Source organism: Apostichopus japonicus, chromosome 7 (genome assembly GCF_037975245.1).
Source record: "Apostichopus japonicus isolate 1M-3 chromosome 7, ASM3797524v1, whole genome shotgun sequence".
NCBI classification, from domain to species: domain Eukaryota; kingdom Metazoa; phylum Echinodermata; class Holothuroidea; order Aspidochirotida; family Stichopodidae; genus Apostichopus; species Apostichopus japonicus.
In genome coordinates, this window is record NC_092567.1 from 13,309,398 (window position 1) to 13,330,076 (window position 20,679).

At 38.4% G+C, this 20,679-nt stretch overlaps 1 protein-coding gene across 18 annotated transcripts in view; it reads left to right on the forward strand.

Moving 5' to 3' along the window:
- Nucleotides 1-20,679, forward strand: part of LOC139969384 (uncharacterized) — a 99,624-nt gene that overhangs the window by 61,695 nt on the left and 17,250 nt on the right. For 16 of the 18 annotated variants that reach the window (XM_071974295.1, XM_071974280.1, XM_071974283.1 and 13 more), the window contains one exon: nucleotides 15,232-15,337. The exons of the other annotated variants lie outside the window; for them this stretch is intronic. The gene's annotated coding sequence lies outside the window, so the exon portion shown is untranslated. The remainder of the gene's footprint in view (nucleotides 1-15,231; nucleotides 15,338-20,679) is intronic. 18 annotated transcript variants of the gene reach the window in all.

A 20,679-nucleotide genomic window follows, 5' to 3' on the forward strand; every position in this document is an offset into this window, starting at 1 on the left:
ATGATTTAGCCAGCGTTAACATTATATTTTTGGTGTTTTCAATCAATGTGTAATTCCCATTCCTTGTTACAAACTGTGACCTGCTCCTGTTTACTGGCCTATATATATTGTTACTATTGCCTCATTCCAATAAGTTTAAACATACCTCAAATACTAATAACTCTGCTGGGGATCCTAAACACTGTCACTCTTTACTTTCTACAAAGTACTAATCCATCACTTTTACAAGTTTATACACGGTCACGGTCTATGTGACTACTGATACTGTTTATGAATCTACCGTGTAGCGGTATTGCAAGTCCCTCACGCGAGCTTGTACTAATGCTGTTCGATATACAATCCAGTTTTGGCAGTTAACATCATACAGTATACCCGCGATAAGCTTAGGGGGATGATGTTATTTTTTTTTTTAATTAGCTTAGCAAAACCTCCTGTATCATGTTAAACGATTGATAAGAAAAATTAATTGTCTCGACTAAATATAAAAACCAAATCAATATACTTTTGAACCAAACTGGCCGTTTCACCGTACATAGGTGAAAACTGGAAAGTAGATTATCACGAAATGTAATTAAAATAATATCAACAATATGTAGCTCAACCTGGGATGTTTTGTTTTGCAATCTTCTAACAAACAATGAAGAATATATATAAAAGTGGTACAAACTGATTTGAGTTTACTCTTAAATTAAAAATTATACAGACTAAATACTGATTCTCTTGTTTACACTGACTATATCGACGTCATAAAAGTGAACAGCGCCGCCGGCACCATAGGTTACAACATAATATATGAAACAACAGCATCAAAGTAGACAACAATTGTTGAAGGAGACAAAACATCAAATGAGACAACAACAATAAAGGAGACAACAACACTGAATGAGACAACAAAATTAAAGGAGACAACAGCATGATAACAGACAGCATAGAAGTAAACAACATCATACTTTACCATATCATATAGCCTAGGAACTTTCGAGGTAAATGGTGTTTTAGTATTCAGCATTCTGTTTGCAAGCTTAAAAACTGCCTAGTTACACTACGTTTAATTAAAAGTATTGTAGATATCAAGGACTTCTAAATTGCACTATTGTATCCTACTGTTAGTAACACGCAAATATTCTAGATAGAACATTTGATGCACACAAAACAGGTGAGGGAGCAGCTCGTGGAGAGGAATTTTCGTAAGCTGTAGGGTGAGGAATACTATTTACAGCTCTATGGATAGGCGTAGGAGCCTCATTTGATTGGGGGGGGGGTGTAACTTACCTGAAAAATATAACCAAAATTTTTCGCCCGCTCTGCGCGCACTCCACATGTGAATGTGCATTTATATAGGTATTCTTCCATTATTACATCACATGCCAATAACGTACAATCATTAGTGTTATTACCCTTCCATATTGGTTATAAATATTGGGTAAGTCGTTACAACAATAACGATAATAATAAAATAAGTTTAACCATTGAAATATACATTGCAAATTCTTCTTCTTTCAGTAGGTGCCAGTGGCGGAGCTAGGGGTATTGGTCTGTCTGGGTCTGGGGGAGAATGGTCTGTAGGGGCGCTTTCGACACTAAGTGGAGCGCCACCACATTTTGTAATAAGTTTAACCATTGAAATATACATTGCAAATTCTTCTTCTTTCAGTAGGTGCCAGTGGCGGAGCTAGGGGTATTGGTCTGTCTGGGTCTGGGGGAGAATGGTCTGTAGGGGCGCTTTCGACACTATCTAAGTGGAGCGCCACCACATTTTGGCGCGGAGCGTACAGAAGTTTTTGAGTAAAGATACTCCCTAGATCGCCGGAAATGTCCCTTTCCAGGCCTTGCTAATTTGCAGATAAACGAAGAATAAATAGGTGCCATCGCAATTTGTCAGAAAATTGCACCAACAAAATGTGACAAATGTCAATAGGTATTGAGAGCGCAATAAAAAAAGTCAGTAATCGCGAATAAGTAAAAAAGTGGTAAAAGTTGAGAAGGGCGCCAGCAGTCCATTTGAGTCCGTCAGGGGGCATCCGCCCCCTCTGACTGTATGGATGCATCGCCACTGGTAGGTGCCCGAAAAATTCTCAGCATATTGCCCAAATTTTCACCAAAAAACTTGAAAAACACACTGCAAATTATTATTCTTTTAGTAGGTGCCCGAAAAAATTCTCAGCATTTTTCCCGAATTTCCACCATAAAACTTGAAAACTCACTGCAAATTATTATTCTTTCAGTAGATGCTGAAAAAATTCTCAGCATATTGCAGAAGTTTCACCAAAAAATATGTTTGTAGGGCTGCAGCCCCCCCAGCCCCCCCGCCTCCTATGCCTATGGCTCTATGTAGAGTAACTTAGTTATATTGTATGCTATGCTTGCCTTTGTATAGATGTTAAAAGCAATATTATTACATGTAGGCTAATTGCAATTGCACTGCAGTGGAGAAACAGTAGAGCACAGACTATCAAACTATGTACTTACTGTATCTTGCTTACCCCTATCTCTCACTTCCGTATCATTGACGTAGTTGGCAGGGTGTGAACCTATGCGGTATAATCCCCTAAGATTCCCATTCTAGACATGGCTAGGCCTTCCTAATTCTAGTACTTCTTCTAAGTTCTAGTCTACTTTCCTATTCCAATCCAAGGGCATAGACTAGTGTTAACTGTTAGGTGTTAAATAGGCCTAGGCCCATTTGAAAGTACTTAAAGTTTAACCTAGGTCTTTGTACACATTATTGATCAGAGTGTTGTTATGCAAGTTGTTGAGACAGGAATAGCTTCATAAGGAGAATAACGTGATGGTGACTGGTGAAGTTTCAGTGGCATTTCAGTGACATTTTAAAATGATTTTCAAATTGCTTGGGAGTGAATTCCAGAGGATGACACCACGATTACAAATCTGCAATTGGTTGAGTTTTGTCCTTGAATAAACTACATGCATAGAGATCCAAAAACCAACTCTTCAAAAATCCCAGTACCTACATTGTGCATACCTCTCGCTAAATTCCAGTTCACTGTACTACTGCATGTACATGTCTGTTCGAGCTTCATTTTCAACTACACATGTGCAAATCCTTAAAAATCTGATCCAACATTTATCCTGAGCTCTTTGCAAGCAATCAACTATACGAAAATTACAGTACTGTAGGTCTTCGTGAATAGCTTTTTACACAATGAGATTTAAAAAATCAGTTCAAAGTTCTCAAGTACAGTAGTTTATACACTAATGTTGCGCCAAAATAACATTTACTAAAGCATGTGGTTAATTTGACCGAAAACAATTTTTGCAACAGAAACTACAGTACTGATGGTAAGAATGCACATATTACATGAGCAACTCTTAATGCAGAGAGAAGAAACGTATACTGTGAGCTGAAATATCCTGTTCAGGATCAGAGATGTTAGCTTCCCACAAAATTCATAGATTGTCTCCACTCATTAACATTTTCTGATCAAAACAATGATTCAAATATTACGTGATAGTCTCAGAAACAATCAAGTGCATCTTCATGTTGATTTTGGTGCTCATCTCATAAACAATAACAAGGTCCCAGGGGCAAACGTAAAAAGCCAATAGCTCCGCAACCAAAAGTCAAAATTTATTTATACTGATATGTTGGTAGAAAGCGGGTACATGGTGATATATATGTTCAAGTTGATATTATGCATATTTATTATGGGGGCGGGGCTTAAGTTTATTTTTACTAAAATAGCTTGTAAACACAGTAACTGAACAACCAACAAGTTGTACTGTATTGAAGTCATACTTGGTACATGTATGGGCCATAGTGAGTAGAAGAACCCCCATTGATTTCGTGCTCAGGTCACAGGGTCAAATATAAACATTTTCAGAATTGAATCATATTTGTGTGAAGGTGTCGGTAGATAGCGGGTTCATGATACTCTATGTTCAATGTGATATTATGCACATTTATTAGGGGGCAGGGCTTGAGTTGATTTTTGCTAAAAATAGTTTGTAAACATGGTAAGTTAACTACAGTCAGGGACGTAGCTAAGGCCTGATGATTGGGGGGGGTGTAGTGGCTGAAATTCCAACTGGATGGATTTTGGAGCTAGAAAATTCCAACTGCTGCCTTGTACCCCCCCTCCTCACCCCCCCTCCGCACTAATCGTCAACGATACGGTCAGTGTCAGTCAGACACTTCATCTTTCGCGACTGCACTTTTGTACCTTATGGGGCAAAGTTTTTGCTTATGTTGATATGGCACTTTCAAACTTCCGTAGATTAGCATTGAGTGTTTTAATTGTATACCATAGAGACAATGTATCCCAACGGCGTAGCCAGGAATTTGAAAGGGGGAGCACTTTTTTGCGATTGATATGGGGGAGGGGTCTAAGGGGAGGGGGTGTCCCCCTCCCCTTTGAGATATTTTTGAACAATTGAAGGTCCTTAGATGCGATCTGGTGCAATTTGTTGCCAGTTTCATCATTATCATATGATATCATATTATCAGCAGATTTTGTTTCCTGTTTGAATTCTTTTACATGTTCTTTAACATAATATATCAGAAGGACAAACATAGTGCTCTTTTACAATATTTTCAGAAGGATGATTCTTGTTTATTGTCCAATGTCTGGACTTTAATACATTTGACAAACTTAACTGATGGACAATATAAACTTTCATATTATGTAAGACAGCCAGATTTGCAGTGGCCTATAAAAAATCGTTATCGCCGTGTATTAGCAGTGTAATAATTATTTATAGGAAGTGCGTATCACGTACGATTGCTAGCTTAGCTTCATAACATGCTGTTCGTGCAACAAAGTAGGAAGAATCATAGAAAGGATGAGAACGCACGTTGTCGTCGTCGTTGTACATACAGTTCGTGACATTCCATCGAGTGAGGTTAGGTAGATATGTATTTTATTACGCAGTTGCCAATTGTAGGTTTGAAATAGGCTATAGGCTTAATTAAGCTAATTGCATCTGCCAAACCAAGTAATTAGTTGAATCAGTAGGCCTGAATGTTATTACGACTATAATCGAGTTAACGGAGCTAACGAGTATTCAAGATCAAAAGAGCACTGACAAAATACCATGCTAAAAAACAACAGTTTTTAAACATTTCTTCGACACTCAAAGGGGGGGGAGCAGTCGCTCCCCTGCTCCCCCTGGCTACGTCCCTGGTATGTCTTGAAATTACTTGAAGCTAGCGAACAGGTTCGACCCACCCAATAGCAAAATTAATACATAAATTATCCGAATTGAAGCTGGCGAACGTTGTATTTTTTTTTTAGAGTATTCAAAGTCATACGAATTTTTTTATGGTGGAGTATAAGGAACGCGAGATACAATTTCTCAATGTGACGAGGAAAACGTGGTAAATTTGACTGATTATAGGTCAATTTTGATCGGAAATTTTATGTCACTCACAAATTACAAGAACATGAAAATTAGAGTGCGACAGTCAGAAAACTTAGAGTGCGACAGCCGGAAATTCCGAATTGAAGCTGGCGACAGTCGGAAATTCCGACAGTCGGAAATTCTGACTGTCGCACTCAAATTTTCCAACTATCGTCATTTTATCCAAGATTGGGGGGGTGAGACACCCCCCCACACCCCCCTCTAGCGACGTCCCTGACTACAGTACAGTAGGCCTAGCTGCTTATTTATGATTCTGCGTCATGTTTTACTTTGTTCATCACTTACTTTTTGGTGGAAAAAGGTTAAATTTCATATTGCACAGAAACATAATTTTCCAATGTGCAATTACGTAGCACCATGCATCTGCCTAAGTGCCTAATATTTTTTTTCACAGAAAGTATAATGTTGTAGATCTGTACTATGGAGACTTGAACAGCACTCATAGGTCTAGTGGCGAGTGAAATTTGGCGAGTAGATTGTTAGTCACTGTCACCAAATAGCGAGTACTTTTAAAAATATTTGTCGGGGCCTGAAAACCTTGGAAACATGATTTCTCATGGTAGAAATCATGGATACTGATGGATTTGCCATATTGAGTACAAGAATCCCTTTGATGTGAGGTCAAATCTCCATTGAGGTCACCAGAAGTCAAATTCTGAAAACCTTTTTCATGAAATCTGATGATGGAAGTCGTGGATACCTCTAATACTTGGTGTGTGGATTCACACCCTGTGTACAGTCTTCGATTGTTTTAATGCGTGTGATGCTGTGTTTCACGTTGCCCGTCACTTTATTTTAAGAAAGGTAACTTGGTTAGCCAAGTTTATAATTTCAGTTGGTTATTTGTGTGGGCCTAACATTTATTTGTTTTATTTATTTATTGATTTAAACTTTATTTTAAGAGAGGTTTACTTGGTAATCCAAGTTCATAATTTTAGTTGGTCATTTGTGTGGGCCTAACATATGTTTTATTGATTTATTCATTTAAACTTGGCTGTATGGTAAAGCTTATAGGCCTACAGTAAGTAACAGTGCTACACCACACCCAAAACTATGTACAGAAATTGCTATTGGAATAACTCACACGGTATTATGGATCCAAAGGGGTTCCCACACAGAATTTCATCAAAATGTAGAGCAAAAAGTTGAAAACATGGAGAAAAACACCAAGTGTCTCTTATGAGTATTGTGTAGGGGGTGTTCAATGCATTTGATATCAGTGGTTGAACTACCTGAAACTAGGGATATTTAAAATTTTGTAAATCCACCCAAAGACTGGTGAACGTAAAAAAGTGGACAAGTCCTAGGAAATGGGACATTCCATGATAAATTTCCACCACGGACGGGACATTCTCTCACAAAATTTTACTAGATCATTTTTCATTGACTATTGGAACAACTCTGTTAATAAAATGAAGTATGTACCTCTACTTAACACCTAGGATATTGTGATGTTTAATTATTTTTCTCTCTTACAGTAATTAGCAATTTGTCTATGAGCATCATGGATGGGACAGCAAATGGACATGGAAAATTTTCCTGTTTACATTTCTTCACAACTCTGTGAATTTAGAAAAGATAGACAAAGTTTGATACACCAGTATCCATTATGGACTAGAAGACTCTGCATAACAACAATTTAATCAACCACAAAACATACAGAACTACTGTAGTAATGACTATATCACATCACATACAGGACATAATGTCACAGATGGAACAAGTTATTGATTTTAGTTTTCAATAATATAAGTTTTGAAACCTCTTTCTACTAGTACACAATTGTTCAAGAAGTGAACTTCTCAGCAATAATCCAAATTGATGGAGCATGAAAATTATCCATATAGAGCACATGGACAGTATAAAATGTTACCACATTGTTAAATGATTTAAAACGGTATAATGCAGTGTGCTGTCTGTTTTTTTCACATGTCCCCTCTTGAAACAGGAGGTTTAATTGACAAAAATATGTACAGTCGGATACTACAGTATGACCTCAATTGCTGCATTAGTCAGAGAGAACGTAGGCTCTTATTCTATGCATGCACGTTTGTAAAACTTCAAAACATGGCTGGAACACAGTTACAAGTTCTTTAAACGAGGCAGTGACAGATTCAGTCATTTAGTGAAGGAGAAAGTTCAGTATCCATGTAAATTGGCAGGCATAAATCCAATGGAAACAAATATGATATTTGAGGCTTACGTCATGTAGCCTGGCCTGTAAAAAAATTGTTTACCAATAATGATGTTTGTTTTGGAACATTGTTGTTGTGTAATTCTAATTGCACAACAGTCTCTATTTGCAAGCTGGTTATGAATTCAGAGGGTGTAATTGGTCAATTAGGATAAACACAAGACATTTAAATCTTGCTTCAGTTTGTAGAAAATATGAATGAACCCTTAATTGACACTAAGATATTGCATATACAGTAGACATCTGTGGGCTTATTATGCCCAAAGTGGGTACTCTAGGCCTGCAAAAACGAGACAAGTAACTGACAGAATAGAGACACTTACTTCACAGTAATACAATAGTTACAGCCTACTGTACATCAGGTACAGTTGAATACTCATTGTCTAGATAGTGGAAGATGGTATCAAATACACTGATGGAAACAGGTCAGTTGCTTCCTCGCTTACCTGTCTCCCCACAACATTACTTCTACCGTGAGTAGAATGAACTGGTAACCTTTTAACACTGTGTGCCCTCAATGCCCTGTAAGGCATTGTTTTTTAAGGCCAAAACACTTCGGTATGGAAACCCTAGCTCTGATTATACCCTTACACAGAAGGCCCATTTGGGCTGCTAGCCTAGACCTAAAGGATGCCTACCTTTAGATAGCTTTACATGAGGACCACCAACCCTGACTAACCTTCCACTAAGACGGACGTTCGTTCTGTAGATGTCACATCGACTATTTACATTAGTAGAGGGAGCTTAGCAGTAATCTCCTTCCTCGGGAAGAGAGGGGTGACGCTCTATGTGTACCTCGACAATTGGCTTGTAGTGGGAGAGTCAAAGACAGATGCAAGAAACTATGTTACAAAATAGCATAGAAACAAGATTGGAACTGGGTTGGATAGTCAATGAGGAGATATCGCATCTGACCCCAATGCAGACAGTTCAGTTTTTGGGGGCTGTGCTAGACTTCCATAAGTGGATAGCCTATCCCACAGTGAGTGAAGGATCATGGCGATCAAGACAGTTGAAGCTCAAATACTGTTGCAACAAGAGTCTTTGACCTTGACGTGGCTCTGAGCTGTGGGACTAATGGCCAGCATGGTCGACGTGGTCCAGTTGTGCATGCAGGCTACACATGCGCCCGCTACAACAAGCTCAAGCAACTCCAGTGGTCGGTCGACACAGAGAACTGGAGCTAAGGGGTTCCCTTTATTGTATAGCTCCTGTTGACGTTGATCACAACAGACGCTTTGCTGACGGGATGGGGGGGCCCGGCCCACTGGCAGAACCGCTTGGCATGGGGGATGTGGTCCCTGAGAGAAAAAGACATGGCATGTAAACTAGAGATTTTGGCTGTCAGGCAGGCCCTGGAGGTGTTCCACACACAAGTGCTGAGCAAATGAATGACAGTCTTCACTGACAGCACAGCATTGGTGGTGTTCATAATTCGACAGGGGCACTTACTCCGAGGAACTGTGTTGGTTGGCCTGGGAGGTGCTGATGGCTGCCTAGGAGGCCAACATAACATTACGAGCGTCCCACTTTGCGGCAAAAGAAAAAGTGATGGCGGATGCTCTGTCCAGAAGGCACGAGGTCCCCAACGAGGGACTCTGTCACAGGGGACGAGAGTAGCCCCCCCTAAAGGGTTGGAGAGAACTATCCCTCCCGTGAGGGATGTTAGAGATTCCATATTTTGTGGTCTACGAGGGTAGTCCCCCTGGTTTGCAGGTGAGGACTATCCTGTGGTTCCAGTGTATGAATCTTTGGAAGGGGAAGTGGTCTCAAGAGAAGGGAGGGCATTGACTGGAGGGGCCAGCCGTAGAGGGCACACAGTGTTGAAAGGTTGCCAGTTCATTCTAAGCACGTCAGAACGATAGCACTATGGTTGTGGGGAGACAGGTAAGAAGAGGAGCTAAGCAAATACATAAAGTCAGTTGCAAAAGTATAATTAGTGATTTTATGTAAATTTTTGATGAATGAAATATATTCTAAAAAATGTTTTGACATTTTGGTTATACTTATTTTCTCTCCCAATGACCTTTTCTAGGCCTGGATGTCAACCTTATTTTAGTTTTAAAATAACTGTGCCCAACCAATGACCATGAATAATTATACCAGCTTAAATGCAGTGTAAATATCAAAGAAATCTTTCAATACACTTAAAATATGCTGACACACATGTAGGTAGGGTTACTATCAGGGAGTAATCTTTTGTGCAAAGTGCACTGTTAACATACAGCTCTAGAAGCAAATGCAATAATGATAAATTTTGTACTTAATTATCTAAGTAATTAACAGACAGGACATTTTGTCGTGGACCGGACATTAAAGGCCAACTATGGAGACTTTTCGATACACAGAAAATCCCACCATTTTGTATGTATGTAATCCTTAACTCACTCCCAATTACATTGCTGTAATTAACTTTACCAATTTCGGACATTAAATATGTGAAAAATGGGGAGAAAAGTCATTCCAAAGACATTCCAAAGACCATGTGACGTCATCTTTGGTATACCGCAATCACAACAATAATTTTAGTGTGTAATGTTGTATACTTGAGCTACCAATAACATCAATGATATTACTCCTTTTTCCCTGAAATACCACAATTCTGTGTTTTTGGAGGTTGCAGTTATACCTCATCCAACAAAAGCATCAGCTTTTTTAGCTTTCCGAGTAGAAGAAGCGACGTAGCAAGCTGTAGTCTTTGGAGATCCACACGGAAAGGTTTTTTTAGCACCCGGAATATCTCGTGCCCATGAGTCCACATGCATGACCCTGCCTCAGTGTCTCATTCTGGGGGCGTAGCTAATGTGAAATTGACCCTTTCAAGTTTCCCCATAAACACGCCCTGGACGTCCTTACATGTAACATTATATCACGCAATTTTTTTAATTTTTATTTTTTTATAAAAGCTAGAGTGAACAATAGCCCATGAAGATTGACATAAGTCAAGAGCTAATATAGGTTTTGAGGCACTATAAAATAAATCAACATGGGCCAATCAGTGGTTCACAGCAGCTTACAGTAGGAACTACTGACGAGGATTGGGTGATCAGTGCCTATAAAATACACCATCCACTCCCCTTACATAATTGACAGTATAAACTATTGACTGGTTGAGATGACCGTGTATATAATGTGCCTATAAGGTAGCATTGTTAGTACATGTAGTGAGTTACAACTCCCGCCAGGGTTGGCTCACAGCATGTGTAAATAGTCATGGATTTCAGATTTTAATGCATTTATCCATTTCATTTGTAGTATTCCAGTATTGTGAGTTTGTGATACATTGTGTTATATTGTCCGTTATGTTTATTCAGGCATCTGCATGGTCCAAGAAGTTGGATAAAAACGGTTCTATATAGGGATCGGGCGTTTTATTTCATTAGTGACTATCTTGTGATTGTGGGATGTTACTGGTCAAGGCCTGTTTCAACTAGACTTAACTCTATGGAATTACATAGAGTCACGGTAGTATTTTGCCCAGGATTGAACGAGAAACGTGGATTTGGATATTCACTGCTAAATTTGGTTTATTGACAGGATTCTTCTTCTGTGTTTGTACTTTTGGATATAAAACGAGTAAGTACTATGTTCAGCTGAAGCTTAGTCATGTATATGTGCTACCCTGGTCGATTCGGGGCAGCGTCTTCTCGTAGTTGTTCGATTATGTTTAGTGTTTTTTTGTAATTCGTTGACAGTAATGTAAACCATTTTCCTGTGACATATCACGCATGAGGCATCTTTTAGGTCTATTCATCTGTTCAGTTGGCGGCATCTTGCGAGACTTGCGATCAAATTGTATTATGGAATCGGCAAGCTACTTGCATGTTCTACAGTTAATTGTACCGTATGCTATGTAAACGATGCCTCCATTTGAGTGGAAATTTTGCAAATGAAATAACCCATTTTACTAAATTTTCTGCTTAAAATTGTCTTAAAACTAGTTGTTAACCTTCATGTGTTCTTGTTTTAAGCTAACAGCTTTTCAAACGCTCCAAATTGGAAGTCAAATAAAGTACAATTGTTCGCTATCTGTGTATTCACAGTACCTATTTCAGCATATGATTTTCGCGGTATACCAAAGATGACGTCACACTGTTACCAGAGGCTCCTTTGGGTCAATCTCTGTTTTCAGACATTCCAGAGGTACATGTCACATGACTACCCAAAATGTCCATTTTCATGGTCGATTTTGATGGGGGTTATAGTAGGTTTTCGAAGATGTTTTTGTACACATGTTGGTTATGGGTATGTAAACTCCCAAATTAATGGATTTCCCCCCCCCCCCCAAAAAAATTTTTCTCCATAGTTGGGCTTTGAAAACATTGTAAATCTCCTCTGTGTTACATTACCTACAACCATGTACAAAATGATTGTTAAGCTTACAGTTTGCAGTATAAACAAGAACATTTACGCCCACTACACTTATAAAGCAGTGGCTTAATTAAATAAACAGTATGTCATAAGTTAGTGTGAAACAAAGTTGCTTTTAACCAGTTTGTCAGAACTAATTGTCTGTTCCCAGACTGCACTATAAAGGTAAATGCTACTGGGTCTGCATTATGATATATTTATTCAAGTCCTATATAATCCCTCATTTGCATGCAAATTCTAAATCTCCTTCACAGAAGAACAATTTAATTTGTTGATGAAGAGGTTCAGTTGAAATTTAATCACTGTTGGACAAATACTATAAACAAGGTTCTGATCTCAGAAAGCTCTATAAGATTCGGAATTGACTTCCTTCTAATTTAGTACAAAATCTTTGAAGAAGTTCATGGACTTATTTTTCAACATTCGCATAATATTTGAATGGTGAGGAACCTTGAGAGGCAAAGGGACCTAAATCCTTCAGCCCCCCCCCCCCACTGGTCCATTACAAATGGTAGAGGCTAAAAAGCAGAAAGGGGATGCAAATGTTAACTTGGAGAAGTAAATCCCCAGGACAGATACCAAATTTAATGAGGGATGTGATTTAAAACCTCACTTTGAAAGCTTCAACAAATTGTGATTCCCACACAGATGTTGCTGAACTTGATCTTACTAGACTTAGACTATGTACAAAATTGTTCAATCACTCAAACTAGTTTCCTGATGCATGATTTGCAGTTAATGCAGGACAATGATATCATTTCTAATAGTCAATTTTCAGGTTGTAAATGTGGTTGAAAAATCCACTTTCGTAATGTCAGGGTTATAGTCTATCTGCCAATGGATGCTTTGATTAAATGATTCCAGTTCCATGTTTTCTGTTTATATACACATGCATATTAAATTAACCCCCCCCCCCCTCCCTTGACCCTGATGACCACATCCCAAAACTTACTGGTTTGGATATTAACGAGTGACAAGATTACCTGTCTCCCCACAACCGTAGTGCTCTTGTTCTATTGAGCTTAGAATGAACTGGTAACCTTTTAACACTGCACCCTCTATGACCAGCCTTCTCATGTTACCACCCAAAGTGTTAACATCATTCGTTTCTTGTGTGGATTTATATTCTACTTAATTCAATTGGAAAGGTTTCCTAGGATCCTGGCACAAATTCATACTATTAATATGTTTAGGCAATGAAACCAATATTTCCTTTCTCTGGAAAATGAAACTGGCATGAAAAAACTAAAGTGTTCATCAGGACCAAATGTCATATATTTTGTTTTAGAGGGATACCTCAAGTTTTCTGTTTCATATTTTTTTCATTAAAATTACAACCATAATATACTAATTTGCATAAATTTGCATTATTGTAAGTTTTAGCCAAAATTTGTAGTTTTTTAACTGTAAATTTGTTTCTTCTACAAGAGTATCTAGAAATAATATTCAGTTACCAATTATCACATGGAGGCAGTTGTAGATGGATTAATTTATTTTATTCCTAAAGCAGAAGTTCCTGATCTTCAATTCTTCATAGTAATGGGTGCTAATTAGCATTATTTTGATGTCACACCAAAATAACGCAAATGTTTTCATAAAAAGTAACTGATGTGCCCTATGATGTCCTACGATTAATTAATAGCCTCTAATTAGTCGTCACACATGTGACCGATGGTCAAGTGTGTGGCATTTATGGTCACCTGTGTGACAATGAAGCCCCAAGTTGAGTATTCAACAAAACTAAATGGACTTAATATTGTTAGCAGACTGGTTTGTTATATGTGTGTGGCCTGACAACAGTGTAATTTGCAAATGAGAAAAGCTCCATCCAATGAACTTGCAGCAGCACTGTGGACTTGGACTGTTGTTATGTCATGAGTATGTGGCATAACAACAGAGTCATAAGCTAATGAGAAAAGCTTCATCCAATGAAATTGCAGCAGCACTGTGGACTTGGACTGTTGTTATGTCATGAGTATGTGGCATTACAACAGAGTCATAAGCTAATGAGAAAAGCTTGATTCAATGAAATTGCAGCTGCACTGTGGACTTGGACTGTTGTTATGTCATGAGTATGTGGCATAACAACAGAGTCATAAGCTAATGAGAAAAGCTTCATCCAATGAAATTGCAGCAGCACTGTGGACTTGGACTGTTGTTATGTCATGAGTATGTGGCATAACAACAGAGTCATAAGCTAATGAGAAAAGCTTCATTCATTGAAATTGCAGCAGCACTGTGGACTTGGACTGTTGTTATGTCATGAGTATGTGGCATTACAACAGAGTCATAAGCTAATGAGAAAAGCTTCATCCAATGAAATTGCAGCAGCACTGTGGACTTGGACTGTTGTTATGTCATGAGTGTGTGGCATGACAACAGTGTTATATGCAAATGAGGAAAGCTTCATCCAATGAAATGCAGCATCCATGAAAATGCAGAATGTCACACACGTGATCCAACAATGTCACACATGTGACCCTCCAAATAGAAAATCATGGCAGTTAAACCGTTTTAAAGTAATTCCTATGGAATATCAATATCAGTGCTGTTCTGTGGTCATTACTTTAGAGTCAACATGAAAATGCAGAATATCACACACGTGACACAACATTGTCACACACGTGACCGGATTCTTTTAGCTTATGTAGTATTATGCTAATCTTTAAAAGGGAAATATTGGGTGACATGTCTTGTTGGAATGGAACTACATTAAGCTAGTAACATGAGAAATTAGGGTTATCCAGCCCTGTTAGAAACTGAAGAATTTGCCAATGTTTTTTTGTGCAAAAAAAGCCAGTTTCATTTCACGTCACACACATGACCAACCTTTATATGACCTCTGCCAGCACATGAATGTTCTTAATTGGCTAAGCTATATGGTTTTGTAAAAGAGTCCCCTAGTGCATACTTAAGTACTACAATCAACCCAACTTTCTTTACCTAAAAGTAGTTACTTAGTTGTAAAGTGCAGATCTCCCCATTTTTCCGTCACACACGTGACCGAGAATGGCCCCAAACATTTTAATTTTTTGGTTTGTAAAAGGTAAATTGTTTGTTTTTGTCACTTTTTTGTGTTCTTCATAATTGATAATATTGGAATTAGGTTTTGATGAATGGGAAATGTTGAGTTATAGTTAATGCCTTGGTGGTTAAAAGAAACAGTTGTTCCAGTGTAGCTCATTTGGTGGCTTTAGTAGTATCACTGCATGCAGTTGATTTTTGGTTGAGTAGTACCAGTCCACTCTATTAACCTTTCTATTTCTTTTTGATCATTTAATGGTCAGATTGCAGCTCAAAAAGCTGCAGTTTACGATGAAATTGTATTTGCAACTGAACCACCAACTGTACAAACTTTATGGCCAGCCCAATGTTTGCAAAACTCAAAAGGGGGTAAGATTTATTATTATTATTAATTAGGTTTACAGTCTTGTACAGGGCCAAGGCCCTTTCACAGGACTTTTACAACTTAACCCTGGTCATTGATAACTTGTCACACCTACACACCAAAGTGTGCACAATTCAGACAATCTCTCCTGGGGCACCACAGTGCACCACAACCACATGTTCCCCGGGGGACTTCCCATAGGGTGCAGCCACAAACCGGCGCACGCAACTATATTTACAAGTTACCTCGCAAGTCCCCATTTATACACCTGGGTGAAGAGAGGCAATGGAGATAAAGCGCCTTGCCCAAGGACACAACACAATGATCTGGCCAGGGTTCGAACCTGTAATCCTTAGATCACAAGTCCACTGCCTTAACTACTTAACCACAACGCCCTCTATTTATCCAAATTTAAAGGTTTGTCTGGTTTTCTTCATGATAATCCTTTTTGCAAATCATGTTGATTCTTGCGAAAACGTAGAAACAAAACACAAGAGATTTGCTAAAAGAAATCAGAAGTAGATAGTTCTTCTCAAATCAAATGTCTTAGTAGATGGATGGTATATTTGTAGATGGATGGTATATTTTTGTCAGATCATGTCGACATGAATAATTTCAGTAAAGCAACAAATACTTAGACACAGCAAGAATAACTGCAGTCTCAGAAGCTGAAATTTGATTTTCCTGGTTCCAGCTAATTTCCTTTTTTTATCTCTCAAGAATGAGAAATTAGTGTTCTGTCAATTCTGGAAAGACTGCACGCTAAGTCACATTTACTTAGTATAAAGATACCATGTTTACTAAAATTTAAGTGGCTAGTGTGACAAATTTTTTTTTCATTCTTTGATTCCTTGCCATGGGCAGATGGAATCTATGCAATGGTGATGGCATGTTTGTGTGTGTATGTGACCCTTGCTACAACCTACATTCATAAGGATAACTATGGTACATTTCATATTTGGTATGTTGGTTCCCCCTTGGGTAGAGCTATTTTGGGATTGTTGCTGGTATTGGTCAAAGGCCATTTGAGGTCAGCACGGGTCTGAAAACATTGTTCACACAATATCTTAAGAAGTGGAAGTTTCAGGAAGTTCAAACTTGGTGTGTACAGTAGCTTGCTGGTGAGTGGATAATCTGTAGTATGTTTTATGAATTTCAAAGGTCACCAGAGGTCAAACTGTGGAAACTTTGTAAAAACAATAACTCCATATTACAAAGTTGGTTGGCCTTCAAACTTGGCATGTATGTGCAACATAGTGATTTATTGGATCAAAGGTCATACTAGGTTACCACAGGTAACATTGTGGAAACATTGTAAACAGGATATCCCCAGAAGAGAAGCTGTGATGAATCTCATGCTTGACAAGTTTGTGTCCCATATTAAGTAGAGAAACCCTATTGAAATTGGTGGAGGTCAAAGGTCATTTGCGTTCAACATTTAAACCAAAGTCTGAAACTGTTGTCAACTTGATGACTCAAAAAGTACATCTTTCTTGAATTTCATACTTACTATGTAAATCCAGCTTGGTGAGTGCAAGAACCCTGTGGAAATTTTATAGGTCAAAGGTCGAATGAGGTCGACAGGTGTCAAAGTGTGAAACCTTTAAGACATTACTCCAAAATTAAAGCTACAATTAACCTGTGAATTCTCCAGTGCTATGAATTTCTTTTGGTGAACACAATTTGGTCAAATTCAGTTCAGTTTAGTTTTCTGATGGGCCTCTATAAGTCTTCAACTAAAAAATGCAGTCATCCAGGAAATGAAATCTGCTTCAATCTGTTGATAAATTTAAAAAAAGTTACTTTAAGACACTCAGCAGGTCCTGATCAGTTTTCACCCTCTGAGCTTCAAGAGGTCAATAGGTTATCTCAAATGGTGCAAAAATAAAATGAATGAGTCAACAGGTTACCTCAAATGGTCTCAAACCAATGTAACCAATGTCATGTAAAGCTCTCATTCATTAATGCCAAAGATAAAAGGGATGGTCATAAGGTGGCAGAGCTGATTGTATTATAAATAGGAAAGACTATACTTTCTGGATAATGAAATGTTTGGAATAAAATTTCTCTATTGTAAATCCTTACCAGTGACTGATATTTTGATGTGCCCAATACTGTTATTTAACTCCCACCACTGCACTGAAATAGGTACACATGCCCATTACTCAATTGTTTGAAAAGTTGTCAAAATATGACAACATTTCTAATTCTAAGTGTAAATCAAGCCCATGCCACAATGTCCATGACAAGTAATTGTTGGTAAAAGCATCTCCCTTACCAGAATCTGTTAACATTGATAAGTCCCCTTACAGCTTCAGGTATGTATGGTATAACGTACATGGGATATATAGCTGGCCATTCTGATATAACGACCATTTAGACCATATTTCTTGCTGATCTCACAACCTTTGTTGGAAAATGAAATACTGTAAACATGGGAAATCGCCCAGTGTTTTTCTCAAAAGTCAGTCACAAAACATTAATAGCCCCAACCCCTTCACAGCTATAGAACTAGCCGCAAAGGTAGGCTACTAACAATAAACATGTCAGTATCCCCATCTGATATTAAAATATGAGAGCATTAATTACTGTACTAAGTAAAACTTTTACAAGTTGTAACCACTTTATTCCGAGATATTAAAGTTCATAAGTTAATGACCCCGACCCCTTTTGAATTGATATGCAGAAAATTAAAACCACAGTACACGATTATCTGTCATTTTGGTGAAACATTTTCAACAATAAAACATGGGGCCGAGTTGGTTAGGCTTCACTGTGTCATACACTAACAACGGTAGGATAATATTAGGTGTGTTAACACAAAAACATGAAGAAAAAATTGCTTCGTGTCAGAATACCAATGCACTTAAGAATAAAGATGGCCAAACACATCCTTAAGTATTTCTTGTGGCATGTTCATAATTCCAAAATTTAGAACAATTAAAGAGTTTTGAGACAAGGTTGCCGTTATCGCTACATTGAATTGCTGCAAACAGTTTTCTAACTTTCACCCAACTGGTATAGATGCTTTAAAGCATTGTCAACCTTAGATAGATAGATAAACAGACAGACAGATAGACTGACAGATAGACAGACAGACAGACAGTTATTGGAGAGGCTTGTAGAAGGATTTCCAATGAAGGTTTCAAGACTACCAGAGAAGAACTACATCAACAAGAGTGCCTCATAACCTCCAGTGAACAGATATCAATGTAGTATTAAATTAAGGAGATAACAGTAATCAAGGTATCAGTATCATATAAAGGATATCCTAGAAGTACTGTACATTACATTTACATCTATCAAGCCTAATGTTATCAACTTGCTCGTTACACAATATCCTTTACAATAAAATTGTTATGTCAAAGAGGAGAGGATGCTGCTACTGTACCTCATGGTACTTGAGCTGTAAATAGAGCTTCCCTGCTCACCAAGAAGAATAGGAGGGGAGGGGTAGTTGGAATTAACCTCCAATGAATGAGTAGTCATAACAATGATCTCAGGTATATATAGTTATGTTTGTTAAGTCTGCATTGTATCTCCATCTTAATGTCTCTGTTTTGGAGGTGTTAACTGCAAATTGACCGGGGAAAAGTAATTTTGCAAAGTTTTGTGCTGTTTACTAAATGGGACTGTTTTCTCTGTGTAGTTAACAGTTTGCATGGAAAAAAAAAGAAGGATTTGTAGTATTAGAGTTTACCCAACAGACAATTACATTGAGCACTTAATTTAAGCACAAAGTTAGTAACTACCCAACTCAAGAAGGATCAGCATGTGTATTGTCTGCTTGCTTAAAGTTAAAAGCATGCAATGGAACTACCCTTTTGATTACTACTTGCAAAATGTATCAAAATATGAATCATTGTTATGGTAATGGCTTGTGTACATGTAATTGATGCCTTGACTTCTAAGCATGATCACTCAAAAAGTACAAGGTAGCTGAATGCCATACCTGGTAAGCAGATCTACCTTGATGAGAATAAGACAAGTCAAAGTCTTAAAAGCTGTCAGAAATATCCAAGCCAAGGCTTGGTTGATATTCATATGTAGTACTTTGAGTCTTTGCAAACAAACATATGCATTAAGTTGACATTGGTTTCAAGTGGTACCTTGTTCGTTTGATCAAATGCATTTTAGGGGCCCTTTTGGGGCGTCTGGCGGGCCCTTTGTAGCAGAAAATTTGTCTGGCATGATGATTTCCATAGTCTGTAAGATTAACCCGAACATTCCAAACCGGTTTTAAGTGGTACCTTGCATATTTAATCTGGGTCAATGCTACGATAATGGGCATTTGGGCCATATTTGGGGGCGTCTGGCGGGCCCTTTGTAGCAGAAAATTTGTCTGGCATGATGATTTCCATAGTCTGTAAGATTAACCCGAACATTCCAAACCGGTTTTAAGTGGTACCTTGCATATTTAATCTGGGTCAATGCTACGATAATGGGCATTTGGGCCATATTTGGGGGCGTCTGGCGGGCCCTTAGCAGCAGAAAATTTGTCTGGCATGGGCCATTCAGTACTTTGTGGCATTCATGCATTAAGTTGACATTGGTTTCAAGTGGTACCTCGTTCGTTTGATCAGATGCATTTTTTTAGGGGCCCTTTTTGGGCGTCTGGCGGGCCCTTTGCAGCAGAAAATTTGTCTGGCATGGGCCATTCAGTACTATGTGGCATTCATGCATTAAGTTGACATTGGTTTCAAGTGGTACCTCGTTCGTTTGATCAGATGCATTTTTGGGCCCCCTTTAACCGGCCCCAGGGGCCACATGCAGCAGAGGGACCATGGCAGACATCCACTTTTGGATATACTGGGTTTTTCCACAAATGTTCCAATACTCAGATATTGGTACCTCGTTCGTTTGATCAAAGTGCACTGGGCTGCCGGGCTACTATGGCCTGCATCTCTCAGGGTAACATGGCCTATTTTGACAGTTTCAAAGGTGATGGTAGTTGTTAAATAATTGATCTAACTGTAGAATTGTTGCCCTGCAGAGGTTGAACGTACTATTTCAACGTTTAGAAACCTACAGTAATGGTCTTAATATAACTAAACAGATAATGATAACAAATTGTGAGGTACTGAGTTGCTATAGGGTGATCTTCACCATGGACTTGTTGTGATGTTCTCATTTGATTGTTTGATTATTTGCTTGCATGTCTACACACAAGTATATGTCATTTGGGTACCCTGGTTTCTGCATAGCCACTAAGGAAGGTACCCATGGTGTGAAATGGTGTGTTATCTTCTATACTGTTGTTATCAGCAATGGTCCTTTAGTTACTAAGAAGTGCCTTGGATTACATACATATAACACACAGATGCACTGATTCTGCAACAACTTTTGC